We start from the raw sequence: 20,024 nt of genomic DNA on the forward strand, positions 1-20,024 counted from the left end.
CATGAAGGTCCTGCCACGAAGCAGGTGACCCTGGAGCTGGGTAGACCTGATAACCCTGGGCCGGCGCGGAGTTGGGGATGACCTGATGTCACCCGTCACTGCCCGTGGCACGGGCACCGCCAAGAGCCGGGAGTCCCCAGATCCCGGTAGACCTGATGGCTCCGGAGACGGGTAGACCTGATTGCTCCAGGCTTGCCTGGAGCAAGAGTAGACCTGCTGCCCCCTGACAACGCTTGCCGCAAGGGTGCCGACCCAGCACCGGCGGCCCTGGAGCCAGGGGAAGCTCACAGCCTCCTTACAGCCCAGAGCCGGACAGCTCTAGCAGCCCCATCCCAGCCCATAAACCGCCCACTTTCAAGACCAACACATATTTTTGTATTTTTCTGGGTTGTATTTCGTTTTTTGGGGTGTTTTTTTGGAGGGCAGGTGAGGTGCAGGGCTTTTGTTTTGGGTTTTCTGGTTTTGTTTTGGATTTTTTGGGTTTTTTTCCTTTGGGTTTTGTGTTTTGTTTTGAGATTTTTTTGGTTTGGGGTTTTATTCAGTTTGTCTTTAGGGTTTTATTCCCCCCCATTTTCTCCTTTCTTGAAAGAATGGCTCTTCTATTTGCCTGGTATGAGAAACTTAGCCGAAAAAGAAATTTTCTTGGCAGATTTTGTTCAGTTTCCTTTATTATGCAGAGCACCCGCAGGCGAGCCGACGGGCAGCCCGTGCCCTGTGCTGGGGTCTCCTGAGGTGCAGAACTGTGGAAACGGCGTCCCCAGTGCCCCCCGCCCCCCGTCCGGGAGCCGACACAGCCCTGCCCCGCAGAAGAGAATGTCAGCGGGGCCAGCGGGGAAGAGAAGCCCGTCCGTGCGGCGGAAATCAGCTCGCAGCCGCCGGCCCCGGTGCGACTCGGCCCGGCCCGGCCCGCCGCCGGCAGCACCGCCGGCAAGCGGGCGGCCGCTTTGGGGCCGGTTCCTTCAGGGCCCGCAGAGGTCTTCGGTGCTCGGAAGGAGCCTGGGGGGCCGCGGGGGCTCGGTGCCGAGGCGCCCGGGGCCGGCACGAAGCCGCCCGCCCTCGGGCCTCGTTGACACAGAGAGAGAGACAGACACAGGGACACACGCCCGGCTCCTCAGACACCACCGCTCCCCACCGCCCCCGCCGCTCCCGCTCGCACGGCCGCACACTCTCGCATCCCCTCTCTCCCCGCCCTTGCCCTGCCCTGCCCCTGCCCCTGCCCCTGCCCCTGCCCCTGCCCCTGCCCCTGCCCCTGCCCCTGCCCCTGCCCCTGTCTGTCGCGGCCCCCGCCCAGCCATGGTTGGGAGCGCCCCACCCTGCCCCATCAGACTCCCTGGCACCGCCTGCAGACTTTTCCCGCCCCCGCCCGGTCTCTCCTTGGCCAGTTCGCACAGAGGCAGGGGTAAGAGGGTACTGAAAACTTTCTCTTCATGGCCAACATCAAAAAATGTGAATATGATAAATTGAATCAAGCAAAACCCTTCCCTCTGCTCCTTGTGACATCCCAGCAGCATCTGACATGTCCACCATCTACAAGGCATTGCCATAAAGGCAGGATTTTAGACAAAGGCATAAGAAGAGGTGATAGGTAAAACTTACAATAAGATGCTGAGTAAGGAGTTATTTAAACTTCTGAAAAATTGGGAAACTCCCAAAAGCTCAAAGCATGAAGCCATTTAAAGGAGATGCATTGGAATGACCAGAGAACAGCTGCAGGAGGAAATCTGGGAGCAATGGGAAGGACATACATGCAGCTGCTCTAAATGAAGAGATGTCCTTAGATAGGGCCATTTAACCAGGAGTCCTGGAAACACCCAAAGGAAGCGCGTCATGAAATATTATACTGAATGTTGGTGGCAGAGGTAGAGGGGAAGATGAGTATTTCTTCTCCTGCCATCAGTAGAAGAAAGCAGTAGAGCCAGGAAATTCCTGTTCTGGGTGGGAAAACATTACCATTTCTTCAAAGTTCTCCAGTGAGGCAGATAATAAAGATTTGCTTGTATGTTATGGAACAGAGAGATATTGAAACCTGCTCCCCTTTCCATGAACAGGCATGTTCTACTTGTTGGGCCCCAGTACCCTGAGGTGCTGAGCTGGGATTGGCATATCTAAGAGAGGAGCTGAGGTAGAGCAGAGCACCTTGCAGGCTGAGGTGTCTGCTGGAATTGCATGTCCTCCCCATGCCACAGCTTCCCTGCATTTCCCTCCTCCAGCCTCTGTCCCCAGCACAGCCATGGAGGCTCTTTGGCCTCTTGACTTTTCCTGCAGGCATCAAGAGCAGCTGAGCTCTGCCTTTGGCACAGTCAGCCCTGGCCAGCGCAGGCCATGCTCAGCAATTCCTTGTCTGTGCCCGGACTTGCTGCCAGCCCCGGCAGCGGCTGCGGGGCCCCTTTGTGGCCCTGTGCTGGCCCAGCCATGGTGCCACAGCCCCTGTGCAGCCCAGGCCAGGACAGGAGCATTGGGGCTGGGAACGGCCCCTGTGCCGTGGGGCCCTGGGCAGCCTTGGGGCTCTGTGCCCCATGGCCTCCCTGCTGGGCAGCCTCTGCCAGCTCCTGCAGAGCCCGTGGGGGCTCCTTCTGCTGCCCTGAGCCCGCAGAGCAGGGCAGCGTTGGCTGATGGTCTGAGTCATTCCTAAAGATCCCGTCGGGCTGTCTCAGACACTTGGGGCCAGGGATTCCTTCCCACCTGGGCCACTTTGGGTGAGCACGGGGTGGCCCCAGGGCAGGTGGCAGTGTGTGCAAGGCCCTTTGTGACACATACAGCACGGAATGGAGCCGGGTGTCCAAGGGCCCTTGGTGCCACGGTGCAGCATGGAACGGACCCAGGTCTCCAAGTGCCCTTGGTGACACGGTGCAGCATGGAACGGATCCAGGTCTCCAAGGGCCCTTTGTGACACGTGCTGACATAGGAGCTGTAAGTGGCAAGAGCACGCCACAGTGCTCAGAGCAGGCGACGGGACAGGACGGGACAGAGCGGTGCTGTGAGGAGCCCCTGCACAGCACGCTTGTTCCTGCCCTACCTGGAGCGTTTCTGAGGCATTGTTCCTGCAGCTGACCTCGAGGCCAGAGCACAGGACTTGGTGACCTGTGGCCTTCCGAGGCTTCAATTCTGCAGGTGCCTTTGAGGACACACCGTGGGACTTGGTGACCCAGAGTTTTCTGAGGCATCCCTCTTGAGGGTAGCCAAAAATCCGGGCAGTGACATGGGGCAGGGAGCCCTGAGAGTGCCCAAGCTGAGCTGGATGGAGGAGGAAGAATGCGGCCCTGCAGCTGCTCCAGCACTGGAGACTGAAGAGGTGGTGCCGTTCCATCCAGCACAGGAGGGTGAGTGGCCGAGCCAGGCCACAGGGCTGGTGCCTTCAGCCAGCTTGGCTCCATCCCACCCCATCCCATCACACGCTGTCACATCCCATCCCGTCCTGTCCCATCCCCTGGGGACGTGCCCATGGACAGGACCAAAAAGGGGCCCGGGCAGACACCCCACAGTGGCCGTGCTCCATCCACCTGGGGCATCCTGGGGCTGTCCCTGCCTGGGGAGCGCAGGGCTGGGCTGTGTTCTCCGGCCTCTCCCGCAGACCCTCAGCCCTGGCTGCGCTCGCTATTTCCCAGATGCAGCCCTGGACCAGACACAAGAGCAGGAACCCGCCCATGGCCGCTTCCACAGAACAGCACAGGTACCTGCAGCCATCCCCACCTGGGCTGGGCCTGCTGTCACTGCTCAGCCCAGCAGCACACCTGCAGCACTCCATGGCTTCTTGCTCTTCTCCTACAGCTCGTTTGCAAATTCATCAAGAGAATTCGGCAGGAAGAGACCAGTGTCATGAGCCCTGGGCTCAGAGCATACTCAGAGCTCCTCGGACATGAGACCAGTGCCGCCCTGCTGGATTTGCTTGTGCAGAGTGGTGTTCCCAGAGCAGAGCAAGTAAGCAGATGTGGACAGGCTTCAATTGCCCCATGAGTCACATGGCTTCCCAAGCCACTAGTGCTGGCCCCTGTGAGCCTTTGAGGCCATCGCAGTGCGGCGGGAAGGGAAGCACTTCTCTGGGGACCCTGGGAACGCTGATCCCTCTGGCAGCTTTCCAAGTCTCCCTGTGCCTTCTCCAGGTGCCCGGCATGGTGAGATACATCCACCAGTGGCTCATGGCCAATGATTCTGCTGAGCACAGGCTGGACAACGCCCTGCTGTATCTCACAGAAGCGCAGCCAAATGACGCAGTAAAGACACTCCTGCGTGTGGCCCCATCCTGTGACAGGTACGGGGCCCACCTGCCCAGAGGGCTCAGGGCTCACCCCAACCCATCGCCCTGTACAGCCTGGGCCAGGTTTCTGACCAACAGAGAGTCCCAGGGCCCTCTGGCTGCTCCCTCTGCCAGCCCTGGCACGTCAGCCCCCGAGCCTGCTGCCATTCTTCCTCGCTGCCCCACAGGGGCCTGTCCCCACAGGGCTGGGCTGCCTGGCTGCTGCTGGAGAGGGGCAGTGGACAAAGGCAGAGCCGGCGGTCAGCCCGGACCCCTAGAGATGCCCAGGCCACGGTGCTGTGTCTGAGATGCCCTGAGACAGAGCTCTAACCCCGCAGAGCTGCCATGGCCATGTGGAAGACCATCATGTGCACGCCCTGGACTGCAGAGCTGGCACAGCAGATACTCCTGGATGTGCTGGGGAGGTGGCCAGAGCACAGCACGTGCACCTCCGATGGGGACAAAATGGGTGTCTTTGTCCTGGCTGTGAGTTTCTGTCAGTGGCCTTTGCTGGCCCCAAGGCCACCTCTCCAGCAGCTCTCCATCCTCCTTCCCCCACTGCATCTCCCTGCCTCAGGGCCTGAAAGCTGGCCTAGGGACAGCTGCAGGGCCACCAGGTCCGGTGCTCCCCCTGTGTCTCTCTGGGCCTCTCCCTGCCACGCCCAGACCCTGTCACACAGGCACCTCGGCACTGAGCGCTGTATTGGGGGGCTTTGTCCTTTGCAGGCAACTGTGGTGATGTGGAAGATCCTCCAGGAGCCCTGTGTCCCAGATATAGTGGATGAGCATTTCCCGCAGTTATTTGTGCATCTGCTCTTCCAAGTGTTCTTCAGCACCAAAGAGATGCCAGAGGCGGTTGGTACCTTCTGGAAGGGATGCCAGGAAGAACATGGCCTTGCCAGCAGCCCCAACAGGTGCTCTATCCCAATCCTTCTGTCCCTGCCACACGGCCAGGGCAGGAGCCAGTGCTCCCATTGTGACCCGGGCTTTGATCTGCACTCAGGTTTGCAGTGAGGACCCTGAAGTCCCTGCTGTGCCGAATTGACTATGAGGATGTGGTGTTGTCAATGGAGCGCAAGCGTGGCTGGGACACGCTGCTCTGTGCTGACACCCACCATTATGCCGTGGGTCTCCTGGCCAGGTGAGACCCTCTTCTCCCCATTGCTCCCGGCATTTGTGCTCTGTGTCTGGGGTATTCCACTCAGTCCCCGTGGCCGTGGGCCAGAGGGACGACGGATGGCCAAGCAGACTGGGAAAGGCTGGGAGAGGAGGGTGCCCAGTAGCAGCCACATCTCAAACAGCCCAGGTCCCCCTGCAGGGTGGGGGGTAAAGACAAGAACTGCGTCAGTCTGTCCTGGGAGGGGCTTCCCCCCTCGGCTCAGGGTCTTAGTGTCATAGGAGCAGGCCCCCGGCCAGGTAATCATTATCACTGACTCCATGTATTGCAGAAGTCTGATCAATAATAATCTTTATTAGGAAAACCATTGTTCTTATAGATAGTTATGATATAGGTTGATTTTAATTGGTTTTCTAGTCTAAAAACTATCACCATTAGTTAATTAAGAAAGCACCCTTTGGTAGACAAATCTCCGTAACATATTCCACATGTTCACAATACCAGGTGCAGCATGTTAAGATAAGAATGTTTTTTCATTCTTTCCTCTGATCTTTCTCAGACTTTCTCAGGCGATGCCTGGGAAGGCTGTCTGTTTCTCTCTGAGGCCAGAGAGCTGCTGCCACATGTTAGTGCCATTTTCCACCTTGCAGGGAGATGCTCAATGAATCCATCTGCTTGTGCAAAAGCATCACAGGCTGTCTCCTTGAGTTGCTAAGCAAAGAGATGCCATACTGGAACTTCCCTACCATGGCATTCCTTGTGGGGGTGAGTCTGAAGGCTGGGGCTGCCTCCCAGCTCTCTGCCCTCTCGTAGCCGCAGCTGCCTGGGATGGTGCCCACGCCCTGCGCTGCTGCCTGGTCCCCGCCCTGTGCGGTTCTGGGCTCCTGCCGGCCGGGTCCCCTGTCACTGCCCTGTGCCTTTCAGGTCCTGCATTGCCTGGACTTGAGAGCATGCAGTGACAGCATCATGGATCTCTTGTCGAGGCACTTGCTGAGTGAGTGCACAGAGATGCGCCGCCAGGTTCTGAGGGCCCTCCTCTTGCTCAGGGATAATCCCTCGCTGGTAAGGAGGGGCAACAGCTGAAGCCGTGCAGGCAGCGTGGGGCTGGGGAACGCAGTCGCTGGAACTTGGCTGGGCTTCAGGCACTGGGGCAGCCGCTCCCAGCTCTCCTGCCTCCCACTTCAGCTGCCCGAGGGCTGCGGGACAGGCCTTTGGCCTCTGGGCACTGTGGCAGCAGGGTGGCCTTTCGCACACTTTTGTTCCAAACAGGCCAAAAGAATGTGGAGCCTGACCGAAAGCCTCGGGGAGCTCCTGCAGGAAAATGACAGTGATGTGGTCAGGATGGCCATTGTTCTAGTTAGTGATTTGTTCCTGGGTAATGACACCCCAATACCCAGCCCCATCGCCCTGCAGCTGGCTAAGGTGCTCCTGCCACTCTTTGACCACGTAAGTCTCTGTGCCCTCAGCCACGGCCACTGGCTGCTGCCCAGACACTTGGTGCCCTGTGGAGATGCAGGCCTGCGCCCACGTGGGCCAGAATCAGCTGATGCCAAGGTCTTGTTTCCTTCCTGTTCCACAGGATGATAGCCACGTGCAGCAGCTCTCCATGTTTGTATTTCGAACCTTGCTGTCTGCTGTAGCAGAAGACGGAAAAAAGCCCCTGATGACACAAGTGTGTCAGAGCCTGCTCCCACTCTTCTTCCACTGCCATGATGAGAATCAGTGTGTGGCAGAGGTGAGGACTCGCGGGCTGCTGCTGTCCCCCTGGGAGGGGGCTCGGCTGTCTCCTGCCCTGGTGCCTGGCGGGCTGCAGCCTCCTCCTGGCCCTGGCACTGGGATACTGAATCTGGGCCCTGGGCTGTGGGGACATTTCCGTGTCTCTATTGCTCTCCAGTCTTCTCAGGAAACCCTGCTTTGTTTGGCCAAATTCCTGAATAGGAGAGATCTTGAAAAATCTGTAAAGAAGGAGAAACTGTGGAAGTTCATAGAGATCCTGGTAAGGAGGGCCGGGAAGCCGCAGCCCCAGCCTGGAGCAGCCCCTGAGCGCGGTGCTCGGTGTGCGGGCTGGCAGCTGTGCCCCTGCCCGCTGCTGCAGCCCGAGGCCGCGCGGGCTCTGATCCAGGCTGTGATGTCAGTGTGACATCACAGACATGTCAGTGTGACATCACAGACATGTCAATGTGACATCACAGGGATGTCAGAGTGCCATCACAAAGATGTCTAGGTGACATAAAGTGGAGCTTGTGTGACATCACAAAGATGACCTTGTGACATGACAGAGAACAGTGTGACATGACAGAGAGTTGTGTGACGTCAAAGAGATGTCCATGTGACGTCACAAAAAGCTGTGTGACATCACAGAAATGTCAGTGTGACATCACAGATGTGACCGCGTGAAATGACAGAGAGCTGTGTGACACCAAAGGGATGCCAATGTGATATCACAGTATTTGGTGCGACATCACGGATATGACAGTGTTACATCACAGAGATGTCCGTGTGACATCACAAAAAGTTGTGTGACACCACAGAGAGCTGTTTGACATTAAAGAGAGTTGTGTGACATCACAGAAATGTCAGTGTGACATCAAAGAGAGTTGTGTGACATCACTGAGATCTCAGTGTGACATAACAGAGATGACCGTGTGACATCACAGAGAGCTGTGTGACATCACAGTGAGTCAATATGACATCACAAAAATGTCTCTGTGACATCACAGGAAGTTGTGTGACATCACAAAGGTGTCCATGTGACATCACAGAGAGCGGTGTGACATCACAGAGATGTCATTATGACATCACAGAGTGTGTGACATCACAGGGAAGTCAATGTGACATCACAGGGAGCTGTGTGACATCAGAGAGATGTCAGTGTGACATCACAGAGATGTTTGTGTGACATCACAGGAGGTTGTGTGACATCACAGAGATGTCCATGTGACGTCACAGAGAGCTCTGTGACGTCACAGATATGTAAGTGTGACCTCACAGATATGTCTCTCTGACATCACAGGACAGGAAGTTGTGTGACATCACAGAGATGTCAGTGTGGCCTCACAGAGAGCTTTGTGACATCACAGGGTTAGTGCGACATCAGAGAGAGCTGTGCCACGTCACAAAGGTTTCAGTGTGACATCATAGAGATGTCATTGTGACATCATAGGAGGTTGTATGACATCACTGAGATGACCGTGTGGCATCACAGAGAGCTGTGTGACATCACAGAGATGTCAGAGTGACCTCACACAGATGTCTATGTGACATCAAGTGGAGGTTGTGTGACATCACAAAGATGACCTTGCGACATGACAGAGAGCAGTGTGACATCACAGAGATGTCCATGTGACATCACAAAAAGCTGTGTGACATCACAGAGATCTATGTGACATTAAAGACAGTTGTGTGACGTCACAGAAATGTCAGTGTGACATCAAAGAGAGTTGTGTGACATCAGAGAGATGTCTGTGTGACCTCACAAAAAGCTGTGTGACATCACAGAGATGATTGTGTGACCTCACAGGCAATTGTGTGACATCACAGAGGTCTCAGTGTGACAACACAGAGAGCTGTGTGATGTCACAGACATGTCAGTGTGACATCAAAGAGAGTTGTGTGACATCACAGAGATGTCTATGTGACATCACAGAGAGCTGTCTGACATTAGAGAGATGTCAGTGTGACATCACAAAAATGTCTCTGTGACATCAGAGGAGGATGTGTGAGAGCACAGCGATGTCCATGCGACATCACATAGAGCTTTGTGGCGTCACAGAGTTGTCTGTGTACATCACAAGAGATATTGTGACATCAGAAAGATGTCCCTGTGAAATCACAGAGAGCTGTGTGACATCACAGAGATGTCAGTGTGACATCACAGGAAGTTGTATGATATCACAGAAATGTTTGTGGGACATCACAGAGGGCTTTGAGACATCATATAGCTGTGATTGTGACATCACAAACAGCTATGTGACCTCACAGTTTCAGTGTGACATCACAGAGATGTCCGTGTGACATCACAGAGAGGCCGCAGTCCTGTCCCAAAGCCCTGGGGTAGGTGAGGCAGGAGAGCTGGGAGCAGCTGCCTCATCTCCTGAAGCCCTGCAAGCCCAAGGGGCTGCTCTGCCCAGCGCAGCTTCAGCCACTGCCCCCTTCTCACCATCCAAGGATCCTTGGTGAGCACTGCAAGACCTCAGTCAGGCTCCACATTCTTTTGGCCTATTTGGAACAAAAGTGTGTGAAAGGCCACCCTGCTGCCACAGGGCCCAGAGGCCAAAGGCCTGTCCCGCAGCACTCGGGCAGCTGAAGTGGGAGGCAGGAGAGCTGGGAACGGCTGCCCCAGTGCCTGAAGCCCAGCCAAGTTCCAGCGACTGCGTTCCCCAGCCCCACGCTGCCTGCACGGCTTCAGCTGTTGCCCCTCCTTACCAGCGAGGGATTATCCCTGAGCAAGAGGAGGGCCCTCAGAACCTGGCGGCGCATCTCTGTGCACTCACTCAGCAAGTGCCTCGACAAGAGATCCATGATGCTGTCACTGCATGCTCTCAAGTCCAGGCAATGCAGGACCTGAAAGGCACAGGGCAGTGACAGGGGACCCGGCCGGCGGGAGCCCAGAACCGCACAGGGCGGGGACCAGGCAGCAGCGCAGGGCGTGGGCACCATCCCAGGCAGCTGCGGCTACGAGAGGGCAGAGAGCTCGGAGGCAGCGCCGGCCTTCAGACTCACCTCCACAAGGAATGCCAGGGCAGGGAAGTTCCAGTACGGCATCTCTTTGATGAGCAACTCAAGATGACAGCCTGAGATGCTTTTGCACAAGCAGATGGATTCATTGAGCATCTCCCTGCAAGGTGGTAAATGGCATTAAGATGTGGCAGCAGCTCTCTGGCCTCAGAGAGAAACAGACAACTTTCCCAGGCATTGCCTGAGAAAGTCTGAGAAAGATAAGAGGAAAGAACGAAAAAACATTCTTATCTTAACATGCTGCACCTGGTATTGTGAACATCTGGAATATGTTACAGAGATTTGTCTACCAAAGGGTGCTATCTTAATTATCTAATGGTGATTGTGTTTAGACTAGAAAAGCAATTAAAATCAACCTATATCATAACTATCTATAAGAACAATGGGTTTCTTACTAAAGATTATTATTGATCAGACTTCTGCAATACATGGAGTCAGTGATAATGATTACTTGGCCGGGGGCCCGCTCCTACAACACTAAGACCCTGATCCATGGTGGGGAAGCCCCTCCCAAGACAGACTGATGCAGTTCTTGTCTTTACCCCCCACCCTGCAGGGGGACCTGGGCCCTTTGAGATGTGGCTGCTACTGGGCACCCTCCTCTCCCAGCCTTCCCCAGTCTGCTTGGCCATCCCTCATCCCTCTGGCCCACAGCCATGGGGACTGAGTGGGATACCCCAGACACAAAGCACAAATGCCGGGAGCAATGGGGAGAAGGGGGTCTCACCTGGCCAGCAGACCCACGGCATAATGGTGGGTGTCAGCACAGAGCAGCGTGTCCCAGCCACGCTTGCGTTCCATTGACACCACCACATCCTCATAGTCCATTCGGCACAGCAGGGACTTCAGGGTCCTCACTGCAAACCTGAGTGCAGGTCAAAGCCCGGGTCACACTGGGAGCACTGGCTCCTGCCCTGGCCATGTGGCAGGGACAGAAGGATTGGGATAGAGCACCTGTTGGGGCTGCTGGCAAGGCCGTGTTCTTCCTGGCATCCCTTCCAGAAGGTATAGACCACCTCTGGCATCTCTTTGGTGCTGAAGAACACATGGAAGAGCAGATGCAAAAATAACTGTGGGAAATGCACCATCACTATATCTTGGACACAGGGCTCCTGGAGGAGCTTCCATATTACCACAGTTGCCTGCAAAGGACAAAGCCCCCTGAGACAGCGCTCAGTGCCAAGGTGTTCATGTGGCAGGGCCTGAGTGTGGCAGGGAGAGGCCCAGAGAGACACAGGGGGAGCACCGGACCTGGTGGCCCTGCAGCTGTCCCTAGGCCAGCTTTCAGGCCAGTGCCTGAGGCAGGGAGATGCAGTGGGGGAAGGAGGATGGAGAGCTGCTGGAGAGGTGGCCTTGGGGCCAGCAAAGGCCACTGGCAGAAACTCACAGTCAGGACAAAGACACCCATTTTGTCCCCATCGGAGGTGCACGTGCTGTGCTCTGGCCAGCTCCCCAGCACATCCAGGAGTATCTGCTGTGCCAGCTCTGCAGTCCAGGGCATGCACATGATGCTCTTCCACATGGCCATGGCAGCTCTGCAGGGTTAGAGATCTGTCTCAGGGGATCTCAGACACAGCACCGTGGCCTGGGCATCTCTAGGGGCCCAGGTTGACCACTGGCTCTGCCTCTGCCCACTGTCCCTCTCCAGCAGCAGCCAGGCAGCCCAGCCCTGTGGGGACAGGCCCCTGTGGGGCAGCGAGGGAGCATGGCAGCAGGCTCGGGGGCTGACATGCCTGGGCTGGCAAAGGGAGCAGCCAGAGGGCCCTTAGACTCTCTGTTGGTCAGACACTTGGGACACGCTGTACAGGGCGATGGGTTGGGGTGAGCCCTGAGCCCTCTGGGCAGGTGGGCCCCATACCTGTCACAGGATGGGGCCACACGCAGGAGTGTCATTACCGCGTCATTTGGCTGCGCTTCTGTGAGATACAGCAGGGTGATGTCCATCCTGTGCACAGCAGAATCATTGGCCATGAACCACTTGTGGATGTATCTCTCCATGACAGGCACCTGGAGAAGGCTCAGGGAGACTTGGAAAGCTGCCAGAGGGAGCAGGGTTCCCAGTGTCCCCAGAGAAGTGCTTCCCTTCCCACCACAGTGCAATTGCCTCAAAGGCTCACAGGGCCCAGCACTGTGGCTTGGGAAGCCGTGTGACTCATGGGGGAATTGAAGCCTGGCCACATCTGCTTACTTGCTCTGCTCTGGAAACACCCCTCTGCACAAGCAAATCCAGCAGGGCGGCACTGGTCTCATGTCCGAGGAGCTCTGAGTATGCTCTGAGCCCAGGGCCCATGGCGCTGGTCTCTTCCTGCTGAATTCTCTTGATGAATTTGCAAACAAGCTGTAGGAGAAGGGCAAGAAGCCACGGAGTGCTGCAGGCGTGCTGCTGGGCTGAGCAGTGCCAGCAGGCCCAGCCCAGGTGGGGATGGCTGCAGGTACCTGCGCTGTTCTGCGGAAGCGGCCACGGGTGCGTTCCTGCTCTCGTGTGCGCTGCACGGCTGCACCTGGCAAAGAGCGAGCGCAGCCCGAGCTGAGGGGCTGCGGGAGAGGCCGGAGAACACAGCCCAGCCCTGCGCTGCCCAGGCAGGGACAGCCCCGCGACGGCCCAGGGCACGGAGCACAGCTGTGGGGTGTCTGCCCGGCCCCTATTCCATCCTGTCCATGGGCATGGCCCCAGGGGATGGGATGGGATGGGATGGGATGGGATGGGATGGGATGGGATGGGATGGGATGGGATGGGATGGGATGGGATGGGATGGGATGGGATGGGGCCAAGCTGGCTGCAGGCACCAGCCCTGCAGCCCAGCTCTGCCACTCACCCTTCTGCAGAGGCTGGAACTGCTCCACCACTTCAGGCTGCTGTGCTGGTTCAGCTCCAGGGCCTTCTTTCTCCTCCTTGCCCCAGGCCAGGTTGTGCATGCTCGCAGGTCTGTGCTCTATGTCAATGTCTGCATTCATGGCTACTTTAAGGAGAAGGTGGCTGGGAAAAGGTCCAAGTCAGCAAGTGCTGCAGTCATGCCTTGAGGGCACCTGCAAGAGTGAAGTCTTGGCAAGGCTACAGGACAGCAAGTCCTGCACTCTGGTCCTGGGGCTCCAGCCACAAGGACAGGAGACTCCTGTCAAGGATGATGCTAAGCAAATGCCGCAGTCTGCCCTTGAGGGCAGCTGCAGAAGAGATGCCTCGGGAAGGCCAGGGGTCACCAAGTGCTCTGGTCTGCTCACGAGGTCACCTGCAGGAGTAACACCTCAGGAAAGCCTCAAAGTCAGCAAGGAACAAGTGGCTGTGCGAGGGCTCCTCACAGCACCACTCTGTCCTGTCCTGTCCCGTCGTGTGCACTGAGCACTCTGGCATGGCCTTGTCACTGCCAACACCTCTGCCACAGTGTGTCACAAAGGGGCCTTGGATCCCCTGTCCCGTTCCATTCCACGGTGACCATGCTGCACCGTGTCACCAAGGGCCCTTGCACGCACTGCCACCTGCCCTGGGGCCACCCCCAGCCCCCCAGAGTGGCCCAGGGTGGAAGGAATGCCTTGCCCCAGGTGTGTCAGACAGCCCAACAGGATCTTTAGGAAGGGCTCAGCCCATCAGCAAACGCTGTCCTGCTCTGCGGGCTCAGAGCAGCAGGAGCCCCCGCAGCTGTCGACGCAGCCGCGGCGGGAAGGGCACGGGGCCTCCACAGAAGCTGGCACGGCCTCCTCGGGACACGTCCCACACGGTGGCCATCCTAAGCACGGCCGTGGGACACAGACCAGGAACGTGTGGGCCAGGGCAGGAATGCTGCTCTGAGCCCTGGGGCCCGGGCAGCGCTGACAGCAGCAGGTGAGGCACAGTCCCTGCCCAAGCAGAGTTCCCCCGAGCCCTGGCAGCACCGGTGCCCGTCTCCTGCCCCAGAAACCTGTGCCCCAAAAGGGCTTCTCTGCCAGAGGGAAGCCAAAGCTGGTTTCTGTTGGAGCAGTGGTCCTGTAGAAAAGGTGTAGTCGGTCCAGTGGAAAACCCCAGCTGTGTCCTCTTGGAAACCTGTGGGAAGGCTGCCTCTCTCTGTAGAAATCCCAGGATATATCTAGGTGGGAATGTTTAGCTCTTCCCCCTGGGTGGAGCATCTCACCATGGGCTAATGTCAGTCTGAGTAACACAGTGGGTCCTTGATAAAAGACACGACGTCATAAAACAGTAAAGCTGGCCGGACAGAACGCACATCCAACCAATATTATTAATGCAACATTCTCCGCTTATTTGAGAGAAGATGGCAGTTTTTATACACATCTACATAGTTTACAATTTACAAAGGCACTCTGATTGGCAAGCTAGCATTTCTTTCTTTGTCTTAAGGTGGCCGAAACCTTACACTATAAACCTATACTACTTCACACCCAGACAGCCCAGAACTCCCCATCACACCTTAATACAATTTCTAACTGCACCACAGACTCTTAATTTCTAACTGCGTCAGAGGCTGGAAGGCCTCACAAGGCCCAAATCTGAGGCCCAGACTGGAGTAGCTCAAATCTCATTCCAAACATAAATCATGATCTCTGTCTCTCAGAAATGCTTCAACACTTGATCCCCTGTTAAACAGAAATGGCTCTGGAGGGAGTTATCTCTGAGCCATGTGGGGAGACATTGATGGGCCCATTCACAGGAGATAAGGAAAACAGTCCAGAGGCAACTGCTACACAGATGGCAATAGAAAACATCTGGCCACTCAATCTCAGACAACAAACGAACTGTAGGTTTACTGATAAATGAAATTGGATATTGAAAGATGAAAGAAATGATGGGGGAAAAGCATAGATTCCATGGAAATTAAAATCTAAAAGTGAGGGTCATACATTAGAGGGAATCTTTGGTATCAGGCATATCAGGAAGTCTGTACCGCTTAAGTGCCTCATCCAGTGTGGAAAGACAGAAGGGAAATTAGGATAAAAAGGAGGCTGTGTCCTCCAAAAATTGGAAAGACCTCAAGGGGATGTCCCATGGCCTCTCCCTTCATTTGAATAAAATAAAAGGACTCCTCTGTCTCTGTTTAGGACATAAACCTGTGGCAGCAGCTCTCTGGCCACAGAGAGAAACAACTTTCCCAGGCATTGTCCTGGGGGCAGGCTGTGAGAAGATCAGAGAAATGAATGAAAACCAATTCTTATCTTCACTTGCTGCACCTGCTGTTGTGCACATGTTGAATGTGTTATGGAGATTTATTTGCCAAGGGATGTTTTTTTAATTAGCCAGTGGTGGTGGTGATTGGATTAGTGGACCAATTACATCCAGGTGTATTATAATTGTATAAAAGCAATGGGTTTCTTAATAATGATATATAATATAATAAAGAGGTTGATCAGCCTTTTGTGAATCCTGGGGTCAATACTAATTATTACCCAGCTGGGGGCCTGTGACAAAGACATAAACCTCTGGTGTTTGTGGATTAATTTTCCTGACAAGTTCTTCCCAAACTGTTCCAACAGGGATCACTCTTCCACAGAGTGCAGTCCTTCAAGGACAGCCTGCTCCAGCTCGGGTCCCCCCAGGATCACACATCCAACCAGGAAACCTCCTCTGGGGTGGGCTCCTCTCTCCACAGGTCTGCAGGTCCCTGCCAGCAATCTGTTCCAGCACAGGCCTCCCACGGGCTCACAGCCTCCTCTCAGGCATCCTCCTGCTGGGGCATGTGCTCCTGCAGGGCTGCAGGGCAATCTCAGCATCCCGTGCCCTCCCTGTGCTCAGGGCTCAGCTGCCTCCCCAGGGCTCCCCAGGGCTGCAGGACAATCTCAGCATCCCCGTGCCTGGAGCACCTCCTGCCCCTCCTGCATGGACCTGGCTGTCTGCAGGGCTGCTCCTCTCACACATCCTCACTCCTTTCTGGACACAATTCCTTTGCTGCAATTGCTTTTCCCTTCTTCAGTGAGTTTACATATTCACAGCAATAACAGAGGCATCAGCACATCCCTGACGGGCCCGGCCGAGGCCAGTGTGCCTCTCCTGGAGCCGGCTGGCATTTGCTCTGTGGGCATGGGGGACCTTCCAACAGCTTCTTAAAAAAACCATTACTTTACCTACCAAAACCTGGCCATGCTAACCCAACAGACTTTCTTATCTATTTCCCACCTCCTCACTACACTAAGAATTTAATTCTAGTGATGATAATCATCAAGTGGTGACCAAGAGAGAAATTTAATATGTAAGTCTGCAGGCACTGAAGTTCACACTACAGACTAAATGAAAAAATGCCTCAAACCTACTCATCAAAGAGTCTAACTGCTGGCACATTTGTACATGTGCATTTATTCAATAAAACTCATTAATTAGTTGTAATGTTTAGGCTGAATACTAATTTCGCACCAAGATCTTCCTGCTTTTGGACCCAATTCCAATTGAAAAATATTACAATAAGCATTACATTTTTGGTAAAGACACATGCCTAATCCACAGCCCACTGGAGCCACAGGTGGCACTGAATTTTAATGTTAAGAGGGACTGGAACATACTACATTCTTTATAATGATTTACATTGACAGTTCACCCTTACTGCTTATGTCACAGCCCTCAGGTATCCATCTGACACTACAGACTGTCTTTCTCAGGTTCAACACCTACACAAACAGAGAGATGGCCTCCCAACACATCTGCATATGTAAGATGGGAAAAACGAGAGAAAAATTTCCTTTTCTGATTGTCCAATATTGGAGCACCAAGATGTTTCTTATTACCATCTGAGTAGGAGCTGCCTCTGGGCAGTTTTCCCTAACTCCTGTTAATGGCCCATCAATGTCTTGCCACATGGCTCAGAGATACTCTCCAGGAGCCAGTTCTGTTCAACAGGTGATCAAGGACACAACTCATGACTCAGAATAACATCAGCCCATTGTGAGATGCTCCACCCAGGGCGAGGAGCTAGGCATTCCCACCTGGATAAAATCGGGAATTTCTAGACAGAGAGTCAGCCTTTCCACAGGTTTCCAAGAAGACACAGCAACCACATCTGCCATTCCAAGTGGACTGCAGTAACTCCAATTTGGACTACTACCAGCATGCTGGCCACAGAGGTGTTAGGTTGTATTCTGACTTTGTCAGTGGTCTTCTTTTTGTATTATTGCACATATTTTTGTTTTTTTTTCTCTTTTCCCAATGCATTGTATTTCTGACTACAGTCTCTCACTGGTTTTGCTTTCAACCAGAACATTGATATAAAATAAAGAGGAAAGCTGTCAGTCCTAACCCAGAGCTCTGCAGAAGGCTCTGTGGGGAGCGCACCTGACGTTATTGAAGCTGTGTGTTCAGCCCAGAGCCCTGGAAAGATGGGATTGGCCTGGCTGCCTCAGCCTGTTTGGCGCTGGCTCTTGCACCATTCTGGCCCTGCTGGTACAGCACTCACTGCTTGCCCAGCTTCCCTGCCATGTGTTGTACATGTTCCTGACCCATAAATCCTGTGAGACTATTGCTGATGGGATAGGGAGGAGTCACACTTTGAAAGAATCCTCTTCAGTTCCCCTTCATTTGAACAGAGGTAATTCAACAAGTCTATCCACAAATGCTGGAAGATATCCTCCAGTTCTGCCCTTGGAGATGCAAATGGCCCTGAGCAGCACAAAGGGCTTTGGCAGGAAGGCCACTCCTTTGCAGGCTTTCCCCAGGAGCCCCGGGTCAGTCTTTTCTTCTCTGTGCTCCCCTCTGGCTCCATTCCTACGCTGCCTCCAGATCATGAACTTGTCAGGGACAGCCAAGCAAACCACCGTGCATGTGTGCCATTGGATCTTTCCCTCCAGTTCCCACAGAGGCCATGCTAGACACTCCTGTCTGGCTTCCAGGTCTGCAATTTCCTCCTCCAAGTGCAGCTGGTGCTGCCAAAGGATTACCTCCTGCTCCTTCATCCTCTGGACAATTCCTTTATCATCCTCAGGAGAAAACCCATTCTTTCCAGAGGGCTGGTTGATGCTGACAATGTTCATCAACACCAGGTACCTATGGAAGATTCCTTCAGCCATGGCTGATCCTTCCCTGAAAGAGAAAGAAAGGAGGCCAGAGCCAAGATCCAGACTATATTGCCTCGGGAAGAGACAGGAAAGAGGCTCGCCCCTGGCAGGAAGGCTCTGGCCAGCCCTGCAGAAAGGCTGGAGGCCAGAGGTGCTCCTCAGGGCTCGCCTGCTGCTGCCAGCTCCAGCCCAGCTGCCCAAAGAGGCTCCAGGAGTACGTGATGAGGAGGAAGAGGAGGAAGTGTGAGACACAGGGACACAAACCTGTGCAGCCGGGTTTGATGAGAGAGAAGCTCAGCATTGCAGATGGCAGAAGAAACCAAGCCCAGTCCCCCAAGCAGGAGGAGGAGAGGAAGGGCCTCCCAAGCTGGCTGCAGGCAGACAGTGGAGACCTTGCCCAGATGATCCCAAATGGGCTGGGGGGAGGGAATACACAGCCCTGTTTTCCAGCTGCTCCCACCACTTCTGACCCTGACAATGTCATGAGACAAAGCCCGATGAAATCCTGATCCGCGTGGGCAACTGAGCCCTTGAAGGGCTTAGTGTCAGGTCAAGGCTTCCTTTCCCTCCCAAAGCCTTCCCTTGGCAGCCTTGGGCAGGGGATTCATCCTCCCTCCCTCCTCCTTCCCACAGACCTGCTCAGAACCACTCCATGGGCACTTTCCATTCTCTGTGTCCGTCCTCAAGTGCAGTGCCAACCTGAGTCAGTCCTGGCTCTGTCCTGAGCTCCCAGGATCTCACAGGCTAAGATGGCAATGCTCAGCCAAACCAGGGCCCTGCCCCTGCCAGCAGCACCCCCAGAAGCAGCAGCACCCCCACAAGCAGCAGCAGCAGCAGCAGCAGCAGCAGCTCAGTCGCCTCTCAGCTGTTGGTGCCCCTGCACTGCAGCCCCTCCCGCTGGCACCAACCTTCCCTCATGGCCTTGGAGACAGTCCTGAATCCATCCATGGGGTCACAGAGCCATGGAATCCCAGAGTTCCAGGTTCCTGGAATCCTAGAGTCATTGAATCCTGAGAACCACACTCAGAGGAGGAGGAGGAGGAGGAGGAGGAGTAGGACGAGAATGAGGAGGAGGACAAGGAAGAGGAGGAGGAGGAGGAGGCGGATGAGGACAACAATGAGGTGGAAGATGAGGAGGAGGAATAGGAGGAGGAAGAGAGAGAATGAGGACAAGGAGGATGATGAGGAGGATGAGGAGGAGGAGGAGGAGAACGAGGAGGAGGAGGAGAAGGATGAGGAAGATGAAGGCGAGGAAGAGGAGGATGAGGAGGAGGAGAAAGAGGAGGAGCAGGAGGAGGAAGAGGAGGAGGATGAGGACAAGGAGGACGAAGGCAAGGACAAGGAGGATGAGGATGAGGATGAGGAGGACGAGGGCAAGGAAGAGGAGGAGGAGGAGGCAGAGAAGGACGAAGAGGAGGAGGAGGAGGAGGAGGAGGAAAAGGATGAAGATGAGGAGGACAAGGAGGATGAGGATGAGGAGGATGAGGAGGAAAATGAAGATGAACAGGAGGAGGAGGAGGAGGAGGAGAATAAAGAAGAGGAGAAGGAGGAGGACAAGGATGAGGAGGACCAGGAGGAGAAGGGCGAGGAGGATGAGGACGAGCAGGATGGGGATGACGAGGAGGAAGAGGAGGAGGAAGATGAGGAGGAGGAGAAGGAGGAGAATGAGGATGAGGAGGAGGAATGATGAGGAGGAGGAGGATAAGGTTGAGGAGGATAAGGAGGAGGAGGAGGAGGAGGAGGAGGAGGAGGAGGAGGAGGAGGTGGACAAGGATGAGGAAAAGGACGAGGATGAGGAGGACAAGGAGGACAAGCAGGAGGAGGATGAGGAAGACGAGGAGGAGGAGGAATAGGAGGAGGAAGAGGAGAAGAGGATGAGAATGAGGATGTGGAGGAGGATGATAATGAGGAGGAAGATAAGGATGAGCAGGACAAGGAGGAGGAGGAGGAAGGGCAGGACTAGGATGACAAGGA

This window comes from Lonchura striata, chromosome 35 (assembly GCF_050655825.1).
Source record: "Lonchura striata isolate lonStrDom1 chromosome 35, ASM5065582v1, whole genome shotgun sequence".
NCBI classification, from domain to species: domain Eukaryota; kingdom Metazoa; phylum Chordata; class Aves; order Passeriformes; family Estrildidae; genus Lonchura; species Lonchura striata.